This window comes from Thermobia domestica, chromosome 11 (genome assembly GCF_964235325.1).
Source record: "Thermobia domestica chromosome 11, izTheDome1.hap1.1, whole genome shotgun sequence".
Lineage (NCBI taxonomy): Eukaryota > Metazoa > Arthropoda > Insecta > Zygentoma > Lepismatidae > Thermobia > Thermobia domestica.
In genome coordinates this window covers 149,485,467-149,492,900 of record NC_137464.1, presented here as the reverse complement: position 1 = coordinate 149,492,900, position 7,434 = coordinate 149,485,467, and positions in this window count along the sequence as shown.

Below are 7,434 nucleotides of genomic sequence, written 5' to 3'. Positions count from 1 at the left end.
ACAGTATTTGACGCTAAGATACAGTTGATGCGCATTGCAGCGTCCATGCCATTTGAGTTATTAGAGATTTCCAAAATGTTGATGTTAATGGTACTGTGTTGTCCTTTGTTACACTAAATAATGTATGGGCTATTGTGGTTTTATTAAATAACTAAATTAGAAATATGTAATACTTTACGTAGCCCAATTTGAGAAAATACAACTTTATTTTGCTATTAGCAACATCGTTTATCTAATAATATTGCAGAGTATCTAGAAGAATTTCCCAACTTGGTACAAAATTTCAGCATTTTTAATATTATATATATATATATATATATATATATATATATATATATATATCGCAGATCATAGGGGAGGGCTATAGGGACTATAGCCCCCCTTAACGCTCAGGTGTACACTGAGTCTTTGGGTTTCAATCCTACTTTCTTTACACTGGATAAAGCGGCAAACCATGGTTTAGCCTTAGCCCCTCCCTTGATCATATACTGGGTCCGCGGCTATATATATATACAGGATAGCCCATTTTAATCTTTCCACGGAGATATCTCGAAAATGGTTGAACATAAATGAACCGAACAAAAACTCAAATAGGAAATGCCATGGGGCACACCGAATGGTGTTGTCGCGGCGCCTCCCGGGGCCGCCGTTCATGGGATACCAGGACCAAACTTTAAAATTTTAAATGGAAACATGGGGCGAGTAATATCTCGTTCCATAGATCTTTAAAAAGTAAAAAGCGTTGTGGAAAAAGATTTTTCATATTGGTCACCGTTTTCAAGATGGCCGCCATGACATGGTGCCTGTATCTGATAAAACGTTCAGTACCACTAATATGAAAACAGTTGGAGATAAACGAACAGTCAGAAAGTGAAACAGGAAAGGCATGGGGCGCGACGAGTGATGTTCTCGCAGTAATCCACGGCTGCTTTTCAAGGGAGCCAAACTTAGAAATTTTGAACCGAAATATGGGTCAAGTGGTACGTTGTTGGATAAATTTTGAAACACTAAACAGTATTGTATCAAAAGATCTTTCCTATGGGTCACCTTTTTCAAAATGGCCGCCAAGACATGGTGCCTGTATCAGATAAAACGTCCAGTACAGTAGAGGTAGGACAAACCCCTCGTAGTAGTTAAGTCTCATTGAGACGAGTTATGCTTAATTGAAAAATAAAGGTTTATTGCTTGATTAGAGCTATGTCCGCCATTTATGAGTGTTTTTTATGTTATTTATTGAGTGAAAATATGTGTTTATTGACAATTTATGGCTGTGAAAGTTGAAATTCGTAGAAAATACAATTTGACTGAAGGTTATCTTGAAAAAATAAAACTTTATTGATGTTTTTGGTACGTTGTTTGATCATTTATTATTGAATTTTTTAATAGAACACCTGAATTCTCAGAAATGAAGCCTGGAGCAGTCTACGACTTGATGGAAGGCTAAGTTGAAAATAAGGCTTTATTATTGGCTATATACGAATTCTTTGATGAATTCTTTAAAGATTTATCTATCTTTGTTGGAGGATACACCTGTGATTTTGTGTTGGAATTTATGACGTGACACTGTCCTTCACCCGAAAGGAGCCGTGAAAAAATTAGGATTGACCGTTAGATACAACCATCAGATTTAATTACAGAGTGACCTTCACATAAATACCAGAGTCCCCCTCAAAAAGATTTTGGAACACAATTGTGCAATTTAGTTACTGATAAAAAAGAAACTGTTAGGGATTATTGTCTACTTTTTAGAGAGCTTTGTGAAGATTGCATTCTAGATGTCCTTCAAGAAATTTTTTACTCCCTTACAGAAAAAAGAGAAAATAAAACCCAAAGTTGACATTGAACTTGGAAAAGCTTTATGTATTGTTCCCCTTTTACGTAACAGTTAGGTTGTTACATGAATTTGTTTTCCTTGAGTTTTTGTAAAGATTGTATTGAAACGAAATATTCTTTCTTTTATTCCCTAAAACCGCTGGAAAAAGAAAGAGAGGCGCCGGATCCTATATTGAACGCAAGGGTGGAAGGGCGGGGAACTGAGTTGCCCAAACTTGTTTTGACGGGAAGACCTGTTTACAAAAAATTGTTATTGTGAATGAATGAATATTAACACCTATGATTAAAAAATGTATATGCATTATGTAATGGCCATGATGTATGATGAAATCATTTTATGATTTGTAAATATTGTGCCGTATGGTTATATCACCTAGGTTAACTTATAACAATCATATCATAACAATCCCCTTATGATAAGTAAAATGTTGGAATGAAGAAAGTGAGAGGAAAACTCATGAGCAAGGTGTTTGCTCACTACAAATTTACTTGATTGGAAATCGAACCAAGATGTTTCAAGCAGTGGAGATGTGGATTGTAGCAGCAATGCACTAAATACTTAGAAAATGTTTAAATAATTGTGCAACCTAGGATTTACCAACTATCAGAGAACAAGACTTTTTTCACTGTGGTACTAGCCCTTAGAAAGTGAGAGGAATCTTTATTTATTTAGATATTATTGATTGACACTTGTTTATGTTGAGTTTAGTAAAATGGTTTTGACGAGGAAATAAACTAAGAACCTCATATACTAGAGACTTCTTTACCACTGAGACTATATGAATTTATTAAGTTTAATGTCAGAGAATTATTCTGTTAGACTAATTTATATGAATCCATTTTTGTCGTAATATTTCCTTTATGAAAAAATAAAATAGCGGAATGAGGAATTGGGAGGAAACGGGGAACTTTAAGAAGACTTATGAACTTGATGCTGATTAGTACAATTTATATAATACATTTTTTTTGTTATAAGAATACTAAAAAAATGATTTGGCCATGCTTGACATGAGAAAATCCACCAGCAGAGGTAGATGCTCTACCATTGAACTAGTTTGTACCATTATTAATTATATTAATTGGGTTCCGCATGAGCCGATTGATACAGAATTTTTATAACTAGATTTGATTTGTGTTGATTTTTAGATTAGTGTGTCTTTTAACAACGAGGCTATATGAGACATGAACCTACAGTTTTATCGTAGAATTTGAACTATACACCTCCACCGGGAATTGAACCCGGTTTTTATGCCAAAGGCTTCCGTCAGGAATTGAGTTACGTTATTTTGATTTAGATTAGTGTATCTTTTAGCAGTGCGGCTATATGAGACGTGAACCTACAGTTTTATCGTAGAATCCAAACTATATACCTCCGCCGGGAATTGAACCCGGTTTTCTACGCCAAAGGCACCTGTTGGGAATTGTGTTGAGTTGTGTTGATTTTTAGATTAGCGTGTTTTTAGCAGTGTGGATATATGAGACGTGAATTTACAGTTTTATCGTAGAATTTGAACTATACACCTCCACCGGGAATTGAGTTGATTTTGAGTTTAACTTTTCGTTTAGCAGCGAGGTTATATGAGACATGGACTTATTGATTAACGTAGAATCCAGACTATATACCTCCACTGGAAATCGAGTTATTTTAATTTTAGATTAGTATGTATTTTAACACCGAGGCTATATGAGACGTGGACCTACGTGGAATCCGAACCACATGAGCTCCCGCCGGGAATCGAACCCGGGTCTCCCACGCCAAAGGTACCCACCGGGAAACGAATTGGAAACGTTACACATACTATTGAAAATGAACTTAGGACCACATGTATTAAAGGCAAGCATGATGTAAGAAAAAATAAGTGTTGAATGCATGGACATGTATGTTATGTGTACAGTAAATGCAATACAATGTTTGTTATGAAATTGATTAAAAATACATACTTGGTGAGGTTCTTAGAACATAATTAATTGCCATACTTTAATGAACTTTAGTTACACATATACTAATTATATAATGAGAGAAAAAATACTCACAGAATCTATAAAAGCCGATGGTAGACTATTGGGCGTCTTATTGCAGTTTGAAGGACAGGATTTCTTACCCTCGGAGTAAGAGGGAAGGTAGAATTGCTTCTTTTTCTTTTAATGTTGTTTGCAAACCATACCGTTATTGCTATGAGGGTTATCGTCCATATAGAATTCCAGAGAGAGAGAGAGAAAGAGAGAGAGAGAGAGAAAAAAAAAGTGGTTGTACAATCTTTTTAGAGGACCCTTTTTTATTATTATTGTATGGAATTGTGAAAATTGGCGTGGGTTTCTTCTGTTCAATATAAAAACTGAATTTTGAAGATTTTTGTCATTTCAAGTTAGTTGGATAGATTGTGACGGTGTTTTTGCTTCGAAGTTGTTTTTTATCGGCGCTACTTCATTTGTTCTTATATTTGAAAAGGTAAGTGGACTTGTGTCTTCTTAAATATATTCAGATAAAAATTCATTTTCATTAATTGATTACAAGATATGAAACATTTTTAATATTATTATTATTGGAAAATTTATCTTAGAGTAATTCTTGTTGATTGTATGAATTCATTTGGAAATCATTATCTTCTTTTTGTTTCATATCACATTTATTTTACCAAATACATGCAAGCTGACTTATAGTATCCTGAAAACATGGCATTTTGAGAAATAATTGGATTTTGTTTTTAATTTCTTAGACTTAGCTCATTGGAATGAAAAAATTTCTTCATTTTCGGAAAGGATTAATTTTATAATAAATATTCATTTGATTTTTCTTAGCACTGATTATTTTTTGTAATAGAAAAATTCAAATATAGTAATTCATTTTTTTTCTTTTTTAGATTATATCATTTCCAGGAGTTTGAACCACGCTTCAGAAAGAATTACCAGGTAAGAAAAATAATATATTTCTTATTATCATTATATAATATGTAATGTTGAAGACATACAAATGTTTATTTTTCATGGAAGACCACAGAATGAAATCAATATTATTAGTTGGATATTAACCGTGTCTAGAATACATATTGCTTTTAAAGTTTAATTGAAAACAAACATTCATCATTATAGGTATTTTGCCTTTATTGATAGGGTACAGCTGAGAAGCTTCTATGCTCCACCGCTAACCTTTTTTGTTTTTTGCGTGCAATCTTTTTGTTTAATATTATCCATTAATTGTAGTCTTCTTCGCCCCCTCCCTCTTTTTCCGTTATCATACCCTCTAGGATATCAGTCATGATAGATTATTTTCTTAGGCAATGTCATAACGAATTTCTCTTCCTAATAATGTCTAAAAAATGTTCTTTTCTCACACACCATTTCTAACATTCTGTTATTTCTTTTTGCTTTACCAAACTAATTCTTACCATTTTTTCTCCACATCTACATTTTGAAGGCTTTCAGTTGATTTTTTTCACCACTTAGGAAAGCGTAACAAGCATGAGGAAAACGTAAATTACAAACAGTAGACACCAAATCCATGTTTTTTAGCTATGAAATGAAATCAGTGCAGAGCTTTTTCGTATTAGTTGAATTGATATTTTATATTTGGACTGATCGAAAGACAAATGGTGTATTATTAAATCATGTTTTATATACGAACACATTTATAAAAAAATATCGAGTTATCAAGTTAATGCTCTTTTTTCACAACTAGACTATATGAAACGGGGACCTCAAGTGAAATCTAACTTTTTCTCGTGAACCACGTTAGGATTTTTTTTATGTTAACAACAAGTACAATAACTAAGTACGATTTTTGTGCAATAACTAGGCTATATGTGACGGGGTCCTAGTGATTAACATCGAATCTGAACTACATGGTTTTGCCGAGAATTGAACACCGCTCTTTTTCGGCAAAGGGGTGCACGATAACTAAGAAGTTACAAGTAAATTTTATGAAATTTTATGGAATGTTTTACAGAAGATTAAGATCGAGTTTTGAATTATAGGTCGGAATTACATCTATTTTAACACGTTTGTACAATATTGTCCTTCAGTGAGCATGCTATTTGTGGAAAGATATAAAGTGATAGTTGTTTGTGTGTATGATGGACCAAGATTTGATCATTTATTTGTTCTGAATGAAAGAAATCTTTATATTATTTTGTGAAAAATGGTAGATGTTAGATCCTGTATGTGATTACTAGGTTGTTTGAACAAAATATATCATAATATTTAGTGAATTTATCAGAAATAGTAATGAATTATTCATGGTAGATTAATCGATTTTTCTTTTTATATTTGGTCTTCCTGTTGGTGTTTTTTCCATATATTGACAGAATAATTAAATTGTTAAATAGGTTTGAACGGTAATCACCAGTTATGGTATATACTGATGATGTAAATTTAATAGGGATGATAGGAGAACATTAAAAATAAATGCAGAGATCTTATGAAATGCTTGCAGGGACATGGCTTTAGAAATAAATGCAGAGAAAAGTAAATACACGAAAGTGCGTTGGGACCGTAATACTGCATTTTATGGATGCATTAAAATATTAAATAATACTTTTGATAAAGTGGATAGTTTCAAATATTTAAGATCAGTATTAACAGAGGAAAAAAATCATATTCACGGTGAAATTAAATGGCGACTAAAACCAAGGAATTCGTGCATTATTCGGTTCAAAATCTCTTGTTGTCGCGAATTCTGATGAAGCTTAAAATATATAAAACGTTAGTTATGCTTGCGTTGTTTTGTATGGTTGCAAAACATGATCGCTTACTCTGAGGAAAGAACATAGACTAAAAGTATTTCAGTACAAGATCCTGAGACGAATATTTGGACACAAGAGGAAGGGGAATGGTGGAAACTTCATAACGTAATTTATTAGATTGTTTATTAAACATGATTAGGGTCGTTAAGTCTAGGAGGGCGTATGTTATGTAATATAGTTGTAATAAAAGAGGAAAACGGCCATTAGAAAGACCTAGGCGCAGATGGGAGGATGGATCTCGCAGAGATAGGCATACAAAGTAGAAATTGGATGTAATTATCTAAAGATAAAAGTCAATGGAGAGCTTTTGTGAACGTGGCCTCCGGGTTTCATAGACCATAGAGTTAGTTAGTTAGTTAGTTACGTGAATAAATAGATACTTATTAACGATAATAAGAAAACTTTTAAGAATATTATTTCACACTTTTTCTAAAATAGAACTGATTGCTAAACAGATTTGGATTGCTTGTTGTTTTATAATATGATACCGTATTCTTAATTTGATCGACTGATTTACGTATTTTTTTCATAAGTAATTATTTCCCAAACATTTTAGTAATGTTATTGGAAAAAATGAAATTTTTTAGTTTCGCACCATTATATTAGATTAAATTATAATGAAAGTAGAAAGGGTTCCCCACGAGAAAATGTAGAAGTATGATGTTAGCGGAAGATCTAAACTGACAACATAAATGAAGTAATCCATGCATCAGAAACGAAAGCTTTACCATTGATTTTTTGCGTCACCCTTATTCATATTATTATTCTTATTGAATTAGGAATATAGTTTGAAATATAAACAGTGGTTAAATCACTCTACAGAAGACAAGATTTCCCGAATTTTTTATCATCTAAGAATATG